The 16,964-nt window shown below is 42.8% G+C and overlaps 1 protein-coding gene across 2 annotated transcripts in view; it reads left to right on the forward strand.

Annotated features, from left to right (window-relative positions):
* The window catches only part of hts (adducin 1-like protein hts), a 141,139-nt gene that overhangs the window by 77,851 nt on the left and 46,324 nt on the right, over positions 1–16,964 (forward strand). The gene's annotated exons all lie outside the window — the stretch shown is intronic.

Genomic DNA, 16,964 nt, shown 5'->3' on the forward strand with positions numbered 1-16,964 from the left:
TTATAAATTCAAAATTTCTCGGAGGATGCCCCTCCGACACCCCCCCCCCCCCCGGGCTTGGGGCCCGGGCCTTAAAACTGGTACCAGGGCCCGAGATGGGATGTGGCGGGCCTGATAGGAGCACAGCACAACCGTGTTAACAGTCGCTATAGCGGCCTGATTTGTTTCCTATCGGTGAAAAACAAGCCGCGAAAAAGTGGAAAAATCAGAGGATCCCCGCTGAAAGTGCATGAATTATCAATGGAGATGTTGATCGGGGTGTCTTGTCGTCGCGAGTGTGAGGGAGGCGTGAGACGGTGCCATAAGGCGTGCTTTTCGATCTATCGATTTATCTGCCATTTAACGTATGGATGAGGATCGATTAACAGGGTGTTCGCTGCGAACTCCTGAATAATCGATTGTTTACCATAGCTTCAAATGGCGGAAATATCGATAATCGATCTTTCACGCCTCGCCACTATGAGGGTCTTCTGTGTGCACATTCGTGCGGCTTCTGTGTCCCCTCGACAGCCGCGGGGAGGGTCCTCTTCGTTTATCGTTCGAGTCGTAATCCCTTCTGCGGTTGATTGGATCGATAATCGGTGTCATTGTCAAAGTCGGGCTCTTTGTTCTGAAGACTTACTTCTAGAGGCGAATATAGATTCTCTACCGGTAAAAGGTGACAAGCTCTTAAAGTCATCAACATATTGGAAATCAGGGAATCTTTCCTTACTCCGGATAGTCAGGAAATCAGGGAAGCTTTCCTCAGTCCAGAAAATCAGGAAATCTTTCCTTAGTCCGAAAAGTCAGGAAATTTCTTCGAGGGATCTCGTAATTCCTTTATTTGGCTGAAAATTATCGTGATTTATTACCGCACTTACACGCTTTTTCCCTCCACATGTCAATTTTTTATTTTTATTTTTGTCAATTCATTCAATACTTTAATTTCTTTACCTAAAACTCGTAAGTTGGTTACAAAACATGGAAAAAACGGACATATAAATCATCAGGACTAAAAAAACTGATGTGCTGTTTTTTGTATAATTTCATCCGTTCAACATGACTAATTAGTCGTATAAAATATGCCTTTTAACGCTCTAACTAGCTCCCTTTCACATATTATTTCTGGGGAAAAGTCCCCGATTTTCTTGCAAAAACACCCCTAAAAGTCCCCGAAAATCCCCAGTTTTGGTTTTTTTATAACTGGTAGACACCCTTGAATCTAAGGGTCAGGGAAATCTTAGAAAGTCTGAGTAAAAGCGCTAGACACCCTTTAAAGGTCAGGGGTTATAGTAGCTAAACCGAAAAACGTTGCTTTTACAGGAGTAGACCGGTAGGCCTAATGTAAATACGAACCTGTTGTATGTACAGTAAACACTGTTAATTTAATCGAATGCGCCTGTCTCGTGTTCGTAGCCACCGATTAGTGTTGATATTTTCCGGAGCAAGTTAGAGCTCGTGCGTACGAGCCTAAGTAAATGTTTTTATCTCTGTTGACTCCTCACTCCTCGTTATCTGTGTGGACTGTCAAAGCAATCGAGGAAAGCAAATATTTGAAATATTTTTTTCCTATTATGTACCTACTCTTTTAAGTTTTATTTTCACTTCAAACTCGCACGGATTGTGAATATCAATAGCCTTTCCATCACCTGAGGTTGAAGGGACTCCAGTGGATCGTATTCGGTACATCAAACAGGTGAGATTGTATCGTTATCGATTGGTTTAATATGTATAAATATCCTCAAAAGTAAATCGAGTAATCTGTGGGAACGAGGTTTTTGTGACAGATTTTTGATACCTATGAGTACCACATGACAAAAAATAGTGAAATTGTTAGGAATTTGCCTTTTTACAGCTTTTTCAGCTTAACTCCTAAAATGTTTTGTTTGAGGTTATGTTCCACTGTTGGGAACCAAACGATACATCGAACCACTAGCGAGTAGATTGTATTCGATACTGGTTCCTTGTATCGTTCGGTTCAAACCAGTAAAACATAACCTCAAACAAAAATTTTAGGATATAAGTTTGAAAAGCTCTAAATGACAAATTTCTTAACAATCTCACTTTTCATTAGACCTAATGGTACCTGTACCATTTAATTCTCATAAGAATAAAAAACCTATCACAAGAAACCCGTACCTCAGATTACTCAATTAACTTTCGAGGCTATGTTTACATGTTAAACAAAACGATATCGATACGATCTCACCTGTTCGATGTATCGAATACGATCCATTGTTTCAAAGGGTCGATCGTCGAAGCAATCGGATGAACTCCAATGCCACATCATGAAGATCCAGATCGCCGATGAAAGGGATCGAGGCGGAGTTCGAGCCGACTTTATGAAACTTTAGGGTACCGAACGACACACAAATTGAAAGCAATTGAAGGGGCGTCCGTCGGGGGGGGGGGGGGGGTGAGAAAATAGGGCAAAATACTTCGAAAGATCCGCGGAGGGAGAGACGGGTCCCGATGACGCCGGCGATAAATTTTATGTTTCGACGTCTGGACGACGATTTATCTTACTCGAAGCTCTCTCCTTTTTTTTCACGGATTATCGTTCCTCTTCGCTCATTCGATCGGGAACGTGCGCGAAATTATTCAAAACCGCTGCACCACCGCACAGTGGATCGGGCTAATGGAAGAGGTCGAATATGAATTTTTTGGCTGAAAATTCAAATTTTGATGTTGAAATAGTCACAAATTCAATCTCAAATGGTGTTTCTGTAAGGAAACTTCACGAAAAATCCAATAGAACCACTCTTGAATTTTTTTGTATAAATTTTCGTAAATGTAAGCTTTTGTCCGACTTTCCCTATTGACTCGGTCCACTGTGCGCTGCGCCCCCCCCCCCCCCCCCTCCTCCCCAAGATAAGTGGGGGATGCTGGCGGATTAGAACCGTGCAAAATGGATATGGGCACGCATATGAATGAACCGTGGAAAGTTTCCGCGGGGTAAGTAGCCAGCGGGCTCCAAACCCTAGATCAGTCATCGTGGCATACCGTGTCAGGAATGGATCATAAGACAGAGTTAATATTTGACGTTTAAAAAGGGTATTTCCTCGTCAAAATTTCAGACAGAGCACGTTGAACTTATCGAAACATTCTAAAATTAACTCAAAGGTACATAACATAAATTTTCCTCTACCTTTTTGTAAATTTATTTAATTTTTTTGTACACACGTTTCGACTCTTGAGCCTGGACCACCATTGAACTCTGTTTACACGATCGAGATCGGACATCAATGCGACTGTCCTTTGTTTCTGGAAGGAAGGAACGTAACTCTCATTCCAAGGTTGCAAAATTTACTCAAACAATTCACTTATTTTCAAGAAAAAATCTGCAATTTTTGTCCAAAAATTGTCCTGATTTTTCTACGAGATCAGAAGAAAAATCCGTGTTTTCATTTACCAATGCCCAATATTCTCCTAGTAAAATTGCGATTTGCAAGGAGAAATTTGGTGGGCCACATCCATCGATAAGCCCAAACTGCGCCACTGGCCAATCAGAAGCGCCAAGCCGGACTTGAGTGCGTTCTAGACTCTTCTTAAATATATTCAAGTGCGGTGGAAGGAAAGGAACGACCCTGTTCGCGATTTTTTTTTTTTTTTTTTTTTTTTTTTTTTTTTTTTTTTTTTTTAGTAAGTAAGAGGTATCTCTTTTTGATAAGTCATTCATTGGTCACATCAACGATCCATTTTGATTGTGGAAGCATTGCTTTCCTCACGTAAAATTGCTCTTAAGACGCACCATGGTCATGAGATCTTTAGATCTCATGACCTCACGAAAGCTCCACTGAGCAGGAATGAAGACGAAAGTGAAAGTGAAGTATTCCCACAGTTAGATTCATCCGAAAACCGCGGTCCGATACCTAGCTGCTACTCTCGCCTTCTCGAATGAGCGGGGTGCGGGGCGAATCGATCCTGCGGTTTTCCCGGTACAGGGAGTCGCGGTGAAAAGGCCTCCTCCCCCCCCCCCCCGGTTACACCCCCTTCCTTCTGTTCACCGCGGGGTCAGCAGTGCCCCAGTTTCCCGCCGGCTCGGAGGACCATAGTCATCGCCCGCGCGGTAGACTCGACAGGCACCCGATTGGCCGCTACCGCGAAGCTGCCCGAGGAGTATTCAAAAATCGGCGTCACGACGCAGTTACGATTATTGTAACACTGGAAAAAAAACCAAATTGGATCCAGCGTTCAGACTCTTGAAAACATTGACAAGAAAAAATACGCTTGATTTAATCAGATTTTTGCTTCAATCAAAGGGAAATCGGCTCAAATTAAGAGGCTTGGTTCTTGATTTAAGCAAAAATCCGATTGAATCAAGAGTACTTTTTCTTCTCGATGTTTTTAAGAGTCTGGACTCTAGATACAATGTGTTTTTTTTTCCAGTGAAGTTGGCAACATTGTTTTTTCTTAATTTAAATGGATATTGAACAATCGATTATAGTTGAGGCAGCCTGTCTCACCTTGAATCGATTTATTCAATGGATTTAAATGGATAGAAAACAGTGTCGCCAACTTAGCGGAATCGTCACGACGCCGGTCGAGAAGCGAAGGCGAACAGTGTAACAGGTACGCAGGGCGGCGGGCTCGAATATCTCGAGAGGGATGGCGGAATGGAGACGGAGGGGGTTGAAAGTTGCGTCACGGAGGTGCCACTTCGATGAGAATTATCACTGTGGCCGGTGAATGGAGATAGCATGTTTCGGAGACAGTTGAACAATTTTTATCGGTGTTGCAGTTCTTATTTCACTAGCAGTTGAGTCTGAGATATGAAATGTAGGTTTAAAAAAACACTCGGAATTTCGAATTTTCCCGCGATTCGAATTTTTCAAAATTTCAAAATTGGCCGCCGTTGGCTATTCAGAAATCCGCATTGGGATTAATTTCTTAAACGTCTCTTGCTCAAGTAAACTTCGAAGCTTTTATGATTGTTTTTACGCTGACAACAGGAGTCACCGGTCGTTGTTCGACAGTTGTAATTTCATACGTGGGAGTTGTTTTATTTTATTTTAATTTAGGGGTACACCGAAAAAAGCACGGATTACGGCACGGAAGTACGGAAAAGGTAAGGATTTTCGGTGAAAAGGTACAGAAATTCGAGTTTATCGTGGCAAACTCTCGAAAGCAGCCTTGGAGGTATGCAATTTGCTAACATAATTCGTTGATCAACATCACGGTTCGATTCCTTGTGTTTTTCGGTCTATTCCTTGGTCATTCCATCATTCCACTTTCCCGATTCGATTATAATGAAAAATGCGTGCGAGGTAAGAAGAACGATAGAAAAAAGCAAGGATTTTTGAGAATGGCCAGAAAAATGAATTTTCAAGAAAGTAAGGAAAAAGTGAGGAAAAGGTATTGAAAGAGCAAGGAATTTGAATGACATGGTACCAGTAGGGTTGCCACAGTCAGGGAACACCGGGAAATGTCAGGAAAAATGATGAAAGTGTCAGGGAAACATTGTTGTTCACATTTATTTGCCTTTTAGAATGGGTTTGACGTTTTGAACAACACATTTTGACGACAAACCATTAAATTATGCCTTTTTCACCATCTTGCATATCTTCAACTGTCAGGGAATTTTATTCAAACATGTCAGGGAAATCAGGGAAAATTAAGTCGTAGACACCCTGCAAGGGAATTTTTAGTAGACGCCCTTCCGTAATCCTCGGTGCCCTTTGGGTTTTCCAGTAATCCGCGGCACCACCGTCGCGCCCGCCGCACCGCGAGGAGTGCTCAAAGGGGGGGGGGGGGGGTCGACCGGTAACGTCAGTGTAACACACGGGGGACGGCGAGCTGGAGTCTGGTAGGCGCCGGGCTATCGAACCGTTCCGGCGGCGGCGCTCAGCTGGGCCCGGGCGGGGTTGCCGCGCGGGGCGAGGGCGCGGGGGCGCCGACCCCGGGAGAGGGCGCGCGGCGCGGCGAGGCAGCAGGGATGCGGCGACGCGCCTGCGCACCCCCGGCGACCCGCGCCGTCGATGCCGCACTGCCCGGAAAAGCCCGCGGAAATCTAGGGCAGAAGTCCCCAGGACCTCGTGCCGGGGGATTTTGGTGTGTCTTGGGATTTTTGCACTGGTGCCGTGTTTGCTTCAGTGGCTATCTCAAATTTATACGTAACTCACTGTGTTTTGTGTTATGTTGCCTTGTCCATAGAAAAGAAAGTGGTTTATCCCCTAAAATTATGGTAGAACCCCAATTTGATGGACGATATGGGGGTTTCCGATCAATGAGTCAGTTGCGCTGGTCACAGAATCGTATTTTGATGCTGGATTTTTGTGGATTAGCCCGATTAGCTAAAAAGAATAAGATCTGTCTAGACAGCAACTTTCTACGTTCAATACTAACCGAAATATCGCCCTTTGAAAAGTCTGGTTTTTGACGTCATCCACCGCGGTAGTGATACCCTTGGTCTCTTCCACTTTGCTTTCATTAGTCAGTGACGCACTGGTTACTCAACGCGAAACTTGGATGAAAACGAGGTGGAAGAAACCAAGGGGATGTCAATACCACGGTTGATGACGTTAAAAACCCGACTTTTCAAACAGCGATATCTCGGTTAATATTGAACGTAGAAAGTTGCTGTTCAGACAAATCTTATTACTTTTAGCTAATCCATACGAATCATGCATCAGAACACGATTCTGTGACCAGCACAACTGACCCATTGCGGTAGTGCCGCAACTTAAGTTGGGATAGCACCGCAACATTTTGGTCAGTAACCTAACTTATTAGGATACTACCACAATTGAACTGCATTTTGCAATTTGGACCTATAAATTCCGGTCCGGTTTAAAAACAGCGTTTGTGCCATTAGTTTCTCTATGCACATCAGTGTTTTTTCGGATGAGCCAAAATTTATAGTTCCAAATTGCAAAATGCAGTCCATTTAATGGGAGCACTTTCATAATTTATTGGAAATTTCCAAATTGCATAGATGTTAATCCCTTCCTTTTTTTACTGTCGGGACGGTCTTAATTAGCGCAGTTCAACTTTTTGCGAACCTAAGTTATTGAATCGCCGAAACACATATCGACGGTGAAACTACCAAACCACGTATCTCGTTTGCGGTGTTTAAAAATCTACGCTCGCATTTTATTTTTTTGAAGTAGACCAAATCAATATCATTCCTTGAAATTTTCACAGAATTTTCTCCGCACGAAGAGGAAAAATCACAGAAATTTTCAAGACTGGACGTTAAGTAGTTTTTCATTTAAAAAATAAAGTATAACAGGAAGTCTGCGACGTCGCAAACCGAGATACGTGGTTTGGTAGTTTCACCGTCGATATATGTATGCTTGTAACTGACCCATCGTTCCTACTTAACAAACGAGGGTACTCACACTTACCGCAACTTTTTTCCCCTCAGCAACCGCGAACAGGCAACTCAGCGAGCGAAAAGGCCCTCACCTCACGGGACGTTGAATGGCATCGACCTTGCTCGTTCACCGTTCAATTCCTTTATGCTCTCGCCTCGGCCCGGCTCCGTCACTATTTCCCCGCTTGGAAAGCTCCCATTTAATTTCGCCATCCATCAACTTGTCAAATGTTCGCATGTAGCAATACCAATACTTGAATTCCCTGCCTCATCCCTGTGTTGGGCCTGTAGCCGGACAGATCTGTTACACGTATTTCACATCCAATCAAAAGCCTCTGCTTTATTGAGAAAAAGAGGATCTTGGAATACGGATCGGTTGAGCCCATGGTGTCCAAGATCTGGAAATATTTGGGATGGTCTGGGATTCACGCAATAATGAACAAGTTCTGAAAACTGTGACGTTACACTGGGAAAAAAAAACCACATTGGATCTAGAGTCCAGACTCTTAAAAACATCGACAAGAAAAAGTACTCATGATTCAATCAGAACCTAGCTTAAATCAAGAACCAAGCCTCTTAATATAAGCGGATTTTGTTTTGATTCAAGCAAAAATCCGATTGAATCAAGAGTATTTTTTCTTGTCAATGTTTTCAAGAGTCTGGACTCTAGATCCAATGTGTTTTTTTTTTCTTTCTTTCTTTTCTTTTTCCAGTGTAGTTCGATCATAGGAACGCTGTTCCAAACCTACATTATTAGGAGGATAGTTTGATATCAGGGTGTTTTCTGTACGGAAAAAATACTGATTCCTGACAAAGCGTTAATTTTGGAAGGTCTGTACGGAGTAAGCGCGAAAAACGCACGGATTTTCTCTAGGAAGAATCTCGCGCGATCTCGAATATCCTCACGGATATTCAAGATGAACTCGAAGAACTAACCATAGACGTATGCTATTGTATACATAACTTATTATGTGTTACCCCTGCAAAATATTAGTTAGATTCTGCGTTTTTTAGATCATACCTGCAGATTTCCCACTCACAACTTTCCAGAAGGAAACATGTCCTTGCCATTGTTCATGCTTTTCTGCATTTCATGCAAGGAAAAAGTGAGGAAAAGGCTCCGAAAAAGCAAGGCTTTCAGGGACCTCTTGCAAAGAGACATTTTTTAGGAAGCGCGGAAAACAAGAAAAAGCAAAGAATGTTATTTAGCAAGTTGGATGATCATGCACAAGTAGACACCCCAAGTATGCATTATTCGCACTCATATCACCGAAAGAATTTATGTTATTGAGATTATGTTAGATCATTACGATGATCCAACCTCTTTTAAGTCCCCTTTGTGACTCCTTCCTATTCTTTCTTCTGTGTCATATCTACAAGTGACGCCTGATTCAGCTTATATTTGTTAAAAAAGTCAGAAAGTTGTGTAAATTTGCATAAAATTGTTTTCACATTGAAGTCGAATGAAAAAGCTTTCCGTGGAGGAAATGTTCCTCGTAAGCTTGGCCTGTTGCTGTTGGTCCCGCAACTTACTGTAGAACTTAAAAACTTGTCGTAGAAGTTAAACTTGCCGTGCAGGCTGCACTGCACGGTAGATCTACGTCAGTGATATACATGAGTTCGAAAGTTCCGCTTTTATCGCCAGTTTGTCGCAACAACTTGTGCTCTCGGTGATCTATTTTCTTGGACTTAAAGTATCTGTATACGAGAGAGTATTGCCATCGCAATCCTTTTACTAGGTACAAAAATAGTGTGCCGCTCTCTGATTGGTCGGCTATCATGGAGCCCCAAAGTTAGCCCAATATAAACAAATCCCAGCCCCTCCGCTCCTAGTTTGGCCCAATGTAAACAAATAAGATGGCGACAAAGTTTTACAAAGTTCTAGACGTGATTTTGGATGTGATTGAAATTTTTTTATAATCAACTTCTGGATTGAGTTCTGATCGACCTTTAATGGATATTTTGTCGAAAATAACCTTTGAGTACTGAGTGTGATTATCATTCATTTATCAGCCGATAATACGTGTTTCTCTGGGTCGGGTTTGTTTACATTGGGCCAGCTTTGGAGCTCCATGATAGCCTAAAACTGGTGAACCAATTAGAGAGCGGCACAGAGATGGCAATACCCTCCCGTATACAGGTACTCTACTTGAACTTACCGTCGTTCTCATTCAGTGAACTTAAACATCAGAAAACAGAGGGTTGCCGAAGAATTATTTATGAAGACGTGAAAAAGAGGCCGCTGAGCGTCTGCAGGGGGTGGGATGGCGTAGCGGGAGGGGGGGCACTCTACTTTCATATAAAGCAGTAAAATTTTCCCGTGCAAATTTGATTGGTGGAGACGTCGCGGGAATGGTTTTAATGTTCCCTCAAGCGTGAACCCAAGGGGAGACTTGAATATAAAGTTCAGCACTTCAATGGAAACGGATACCAGAATAAACAAAGCACGAGGAACAATTAAACCGTGAACACCGCTTCACCGCCCATGGCGCAGCGGACATTTTATTCCTGTCCGAACACCTCTCGATCAATTTCCGCGATATTGTGCTCAGAGTCAATACTTGAAGTCAACCGGCCTGTTTCAAACAACAAATTCTGCCTAAATGCTAATTCTAATTATGTGTCTCTAACCGTATGGCATATCCTCAGTTGTCAGGGAATTGCACCATTTGTCAGGGAATTTCATTATCTAGTTTCGCTGGTAACCCTGCAGTAGTAACCTCGATTAAGTGAAACTTAAGAAACCGTGGACACCAACAGCCTCCTCAATTTTAGTCGAAAAATCTGAAGACAGCGAGATTTCATTTAGAGACTAACATCGACTGATAGTTGATACATCTTGGAAATTATCCTCTCAAGGAGGAAAAATCGGGAAAGCGCGTGAGTCCATAAATTGAGGCGACTTGGCAGCCGTGATTGAGATTGTCGGAGTTATTTACCGCCGGTGTCTTTAACCGCTGATAGGTGCTTCCATTCCGAAAATAAGAAAAGCTTTAAAAAAACTCCTCGATTAAGTTCCTAAAAATAGGTCGCCCCAATCCGGCTCGCCGATCCACGCCCGGGTGTCCAGTCCATCTTCGATCCATCCGTATTTTCGGACACTCACCCCTCTCCCCCCGCCCTCGGGGTCCATAGTGTTTGCTTTGGCGAATATTCTTGAGAGTTTCTCCGCGATTAGAGTCATTCGTTTTGGGAAGGGCCCTCCGAGAAGCGTAAGAGCCCGTGAGTATAAGAGGGGGAACTGGGGAGTTGTTTTCGAGGTTGCCATTTTGTTCAGGATTGTCAGAGCAGGATTTCAGGCGGGAAAGTCAGGGGATTTGTGGGGAAAATTTGGGAAAGCGTCGGATCCCTCCCAATTGATGCTTTATGGTCAGGGAGACCTAAAAAATAAAAATAAAAAAATAAAACAAATGGTTAGGGAGCGCCTTTTATTGACCAAAAATCGGTATAGTAATAAAATTTCATGAAAATCTATACTCTATCGTTTGAAGTAGAGTACCTTAATGGGGAAAGTACGGATATATCGATAATTTTGAGGTTAGATCACGGAGCTTTCAGGACCCCAAGAGGGCAGCCAGCCTATGAACTTCAATAATCCTAAATGATGACATTTCACAATGTTACAACCCTTCAATTGTTACGACCCTTCGTTTGTAAAGCACGTATTTGACTTAGTTGTCGCTTTTTACTCATTTTCCGGAAGAACGCTCATTTATGAATTGAACCATTCTTGGCTATCTTGGTTTGATGTTTGAATTTGAAGATGGGTAGCAGCATTTTTCCAGTATTTTTCGTTAAAGGGTTAGCTGCCTTCGGGACCTTATCAGCTTTATATTACGACTTGTCCGAAATGTCCACACTCTTCCTATATAGGTACTCCAGATCGAAGAGTCGATGATTTCAAATCTGCCCTATCGATGCTTTATGGTGTGGGAACTTCAAATGTTGGCCAAAAATCGGAAAAAAAATGTTCAGAAAACTGATCCTTTATTCGAAGGGTCGTCGGTTTAAAATCTGGCATAAGTTTTACGATATCTTGAAATCCTAGATCTTATCCATAAATAAAATTGGCAAAATAATTCAGGAAAGGGCCAGAACGTCCGACGAAATTGCTGAACCCTCATGGATCCGCTTCCTTCACCCCTTTTTTTTTATTTTTATCCGTCGTTATTTTCCAACGGAAACAATTTTTCTCTCGGCCGGGGCTGAAATGAAGTATGCGCTCCATACCTCCCCGATCGGTGCCTGCGAACTGTCCAACAGAGTTCCTTTTTTGCCGTTGAATTTATGGCATCCACAACTGACACGGTGGAAACATACGCAATTACGTGTCTTTTTTTATGGTCGCCTCGGTTCTCCGCGGACCATTTTCGTCCGGTCCAATGCAGTTGCGAGGCGTGAATGATCGATATTTCCCCACCTCGAAGCTATGGCAAAGAATCGATTATCAAGGTGTTCGTCGCAAACACCCTGTCTATCGATCATTTCCCATAGGTTTAAATGGCAGATCGATCGATATATCGCAAAGCACGCCACGCCACTAGGCTAATGGTGGTTGGTGGCCGCGCACGGAAAGGAGCTGTGTGGAGGCTTCGTAATTTATTTATTTTTATGAAATTTACCGCGCCATGCAGCCGACGAATCATCGCTGCCTGATCGTAGGGGATAAACCTATTTCTCGTCCGCAGTTCTTGGGAAGTCACACTGAAAAAAAAGTTATGGGGTCTATAGACATACCATCCGTCCCGGGCTTAGAGACCGAAAGTTCCGGGTGCTGGAGTCGTAGCTCGATTGCTCCGGGTGCTACGCCCGGAACGCGGACGGTATGTCTATTTAGCTCGTAAGTACGGCTTCCACGGCTGAAGTTGTTTTTTTCAGTGCAGGGAACTTTGCTCTACCCCGAAAATTAAGGGAAAGGCCTGTAAATTTTGTTCCGGGAAAATAATTATGCAGTCATTTTCGATTCCTTCAGGATTCGCGCTAAATATTGGATTTTTGAGAAGCATTTTTTTTCACTGCGACAAGCGCAGTAAACCTGTTTTTTCATCGAAATCGGCAACGTTGCGTAGAAGTTTGATGAATTCAAGTTGCCAACCGCATGTCTCGTGTAATAGAGACGGTTTTAATTGATGCCGCGGTCCTGGTATTTTCGAGTGTGGCTCGCAAGGTTGTCGGATTTGCTGGCAATTCGCAATATCCTCATCAGTGAACGGTTTTCTATTTGAACTCGATAGTCGGTGCCTATTTTTATCAATCCTTCAATGTTAAAAATCTAGGAGTGAAATACTGAGACTCATCAAGGGACGCAAGCTTCGTGGAAAAATTGAGGAATTCGTCAGGAAACAAGTGTCAAAACCGGGAATTTCAGGTCTTTCCACCGGGAGACTATTCCATTTAAAAAGTTGGTAGTCCGTGTTGATTCTACGTTGTACGGACTAAAAGACATGATAATTTTGTCTCATTCTAGATAAAAAGCTAGTTTTTCTCTCGAGACAAATTGATTGAAAAGAGAGTTTTAATAAAGTTGATCAGGAATTTGCCTTCATAAATCAGGAGAATAATCCGGGAATAAGAAAACGCAAATCCAGTTGTGAAGTTTTATGAAGGGATACGTGACACCTCAGCATCACAAAATCACCCTGAAGTTCTTTCGCTCCAACTTAAGGCCTCTATGTTGGAAGTCAAAAGCCTCATCTCTCGGAACTGTAAGTGCTAGTTGGTTCTTATCTGTTGAGTCTCACTCAACGCGTTAATCTGGCAATACTTGAAAAAAATGTGTTACATTTCATGAAGTGATTATGTGTCATTGCCCTCCCATTCCATTTCATAGCCAGAATCAAGCAGACCTTTCACCGTCGTGTGAATTCGCTCTTGCCCTGGACTCGGCTAGTCTCGAGAGTAAATCGTTTTAGTGCCCCACTCAGGGCTTCTCAAGCAATTTGCCAGTTGCCCTCGAGATTCTTATCGAACTTTTTTCCGTAAATATAGAGCAATAAAAGCGGAAATCCTAATTTTGTTTCTTTTTCTTTTTGTGACTGTGCGTGGCGTATCTCAGCTTTTATCCCGTTTTTATTCTCATCCACATTGTAAAGTAGCTCTTATAGATAAGTGACTTGTAACACACCGTGCGCACACACAACTTGTCGGTGTATTCGACTCCACGAAGTGAATGATTATTCACCCTAGAATAGTGGCGTGGCGTGTTTTGCGATGTATCGATTGATCTGCCATTCAAACGTATGAAAAAAAGATCGATAAATGGGTGCTCGAAATGTTTCTGCACCCCTGAACATGAGAAGAGAATATTTTTGTTCCTCTTCGAACAGTGTTCTATTCTCGATGGAGACAACGTTGCTACAGTCAGGGAATATAGGGAAAACCGGGAAATGCTAGGGAATTTCAAAAAGTCGGGGGAGACCTTGAAATGTCAGGGAAAATTGTTGATTCACCTTTATTTGCTTCCTAAAAATCGTTCAACGTTTCGAACAACACATTTTGCCTATAATTTCTTTCTAATTATGCCGTTTCAACCATATGAAATATCTTCAATGGAGATGTTGCATGTGTGAGGAATTTGCGATTTGACAGTTGATTCTTAAGTAAAAGATCGCGAGAAGCATAATGATGCCACTGGCTCTCTCTTTCTGATATCAGCTCTAAAGCTCAAAAAAAGCTCTCAAGTTGAGACCAAAATGGAGGGGATATCCCACGCTATCCTGATTTAGAAGATAGGGAGCAAATACATTAGCTGGGTTGCCGTGTTTTCAGTTTTGGAGTCCCCAAATAGAGTGGCAGCCTTGTCAATGTATTTGCTCCCTAACTTTGCATGGAGAGCTTGTCTTGATGTAGAGGTGGACTCTCAGGATAGCGTGGGATATCCCCTCCATTTTGGCCTCAACTTGAGAGCTTTTTTTGAGCTTGGGAGTTAATTTCAGAGAAAACCAGTGGCACCATCGTGTTTCTCGCGAACTTTTACATAAAAATCAGTAGTCAAATCGCAAATTCCTCACACATGCAACATCTCCATTGTCAGGGAATTCCACCTAGATTTGTCAGGGATAATAGGAAAATGTCAGAGAATTTAGTTTACCAGATTCGGTGGTAACTCTGTAAAGAGAGAACGGAGCTCATTATTTTAATATCCTTCTTTTTACGACTTTCTCACCACTGCGGAGCGTCGGCGGCGGCGAAATTGCAAAAAGGAAACGACACGACGGAGGAAACGGGGAAAAAAATGAGCGGCGCGAAATGGCCGTTGCCGTTGCCGGTGTGGCCGACCTTGACACAGATGTTATGACGTGAGCCCGAGCCGCGAGCAACTGTGCACCGAGATGATTACGGGCGTGCCGTAATCTCTAACGTGTAATGTGTGATGTGTAATTTGGACTCGCCTCTCGCCGCGTCTACTCGCGCCGCGCCGGTGATCGATTCCTTTTCCCCATTGTCAGATCTCCCGACAACTCCAGATCCACTGCTGAGACACTGAGACATTGGATTGTTCGATTTGTCTGCGCGAAAATCGATCAAATCGCGTCGACTCTCGGAGTCGAATTTGACGATCGAATCGCTTCTGCGAACCGGAGAATGATCGAAATTGGCGAACGACGAAAAATTAACGATTTATGTCAAATTTTGGCATGTTTGGCCCGTGATAGGTTCCTTTTCCCCATTGTCAGGTCTTTCGACAACCCCAGATCGACTGCTTCGAGACATCGATTTGTTGGCGTGAAAAATCTAAAAGATCGCATCGATCCTGGGGGTCGAGCTTGATGGTTGAATCGTTTCTTCAAACTGGTGAACAATCGAAATCGGTGAGCGACGAAAAATGAACGATTTATGTCAAATTTTGGCATCTTTGGCCCGAGTTCTGAAAGCGATAAAGGCCAGAATGTCTTGTCGAATAGTTCGTCGAACAAGACCTAATCTGTGAAAAAGGGACTTCATCATGCAGAATAAAAATTCCAAAACTTTGAATTTTGCGCGAAAAGCGTTCGTAGGAAGCGCCTTCCAAACTGTATGAATACTTCAAGCATCGCACCGTTTCCCCGATCTCTTGCCTCGCTCTCGAGTCTCGGCTCGCGAGTCGCGAATCGTGATAAGTTTTGAGAAATTACTGTTATATTAGAGGACATTTGGCAACCGGCAATTTTAGCTTTTGCACGGTAGTATGGTCGTTGCTTAACACTCCGAATGTTTTTCAATTTGAGGGATTTTCCATTTTATTCGTAAAAATATCCGATGGAGCAGTTCACTGAATTCAGGGTGTCTAGTATCCAGATCTTCCCTATATTCCCGATTCTATCAGGATTTGAAGTCAATCAGGATTTAATCCCAATTCCATCAGGATTTGAGGAAAAATCGGTCGTAAAATCAGGATTTGAGAAAAGTCGGCTGTCAGATAGGATCTTTTTAATGCTTTCGCACACGCGTATGCAGAAATTTTAATTTTTCTCCGCAAAAAATCAGGAGTTAGAAAAATTATGGAATCAGGATTTAGCAGTCAAAAATCAGGAAAAATTAGGATTTCCCAAAATGAAAAAAAAAAACTGGACACCCTGGAATTGATCAATGGGCGTTGCGTTGCTACCTCGTTGATCGCCGAAAATTCCGCTTATATTTTCAGAGCATTTCAGAGGCGACCTGTCGACAAACGCACCATTGACGACCCCTATTTCAGCTCCCGTGTTTTCGTCGTGTGTGAATCGAACACCAGGATTTTTAGCGGACAACTTTTTTTTTTTTTTTTTTTTTTTTTTTTTAAAGATAACTTTGATTTATTATTTTGGTTACAAGTTGGAACCATAGTTTAGCAGAACTATGGCCGAAGGCCTATGTTTACATGTTAGATTAGAATAAGAAGTTCCTATATTTACAAATTGGTGGTTCCCCCTTTAGCGGACAACTTGGCAGCTTAATTTTTCAGTCGCTTCACTAACACAGTTTCCGATGCCCCGCCTTCCCGGCTCGACTCCTTTCATTCATCGGTAACTTGTCGCGGTTCGGGTCGGCCGACAACCGCGACCGGCTCGCCCGTCGCACAACGGCCCAACACGCTCGATTCTGAAAAGTGTACGCTCATTTGCCGCCGGAAAACGCGCTTCGAAGGAACTGAAGAACTTTCAAAACTCGCCGCTCGCAAGTGACCGGGCCGATTTAGGGTTGCCTCAGTCAGGGAATACCGAGAAATGCCAGGGAATTTTTAAAAGTCAGGCAAAACCTTGAAATGTCAGGGAAAATGGCGAAAATGTCAGGAACAAATTGATAAGCACCTTCAATTGGACTACATTTTGCAATTAGGAACTATAAATTCTAGCCCGGTTTAAAAACGACGTATGGGCCATTAGTTTCCCTATGCACATAAATGTTTTTCCAGAAGAGCCAGAATTTATAGTTCCAAATTGCAAAATGCAGTTCAATTGTTTTCTAGAGCGGGTTTGACGTTTCTAACAACAAATTTTGCCCAAAAACTAATTATGCCTTATTGACCATCTGGCATATCTTCAATTGTGAGGGAATTTCACCAAAATGTGTCAGGGAAATGTGAGGGAATTTCATTTTCTAGATTTGGTGGCAACCCTGCCGATTGCGCTCCGCATCAATGAGTACCAAATTATCGAGAAATATGTTCCGTATAATGTCTACTACCATCGTCTGCCCATTATACTTTTAA

Source organism: Bemisia tabaci, chromosome 8, assembly GCF_918797505.1.
Source record: "Bemisia tabaci chromosome 8, PGI_BMITA_v3".
Taxonomy (NCBI): domain Eukaryota; kingdom Metazoa; phylum Arthropoda; class Insecta; order Hemiptera; family Aleyrodidae; genus Bemisia; species Bemisia tabaci.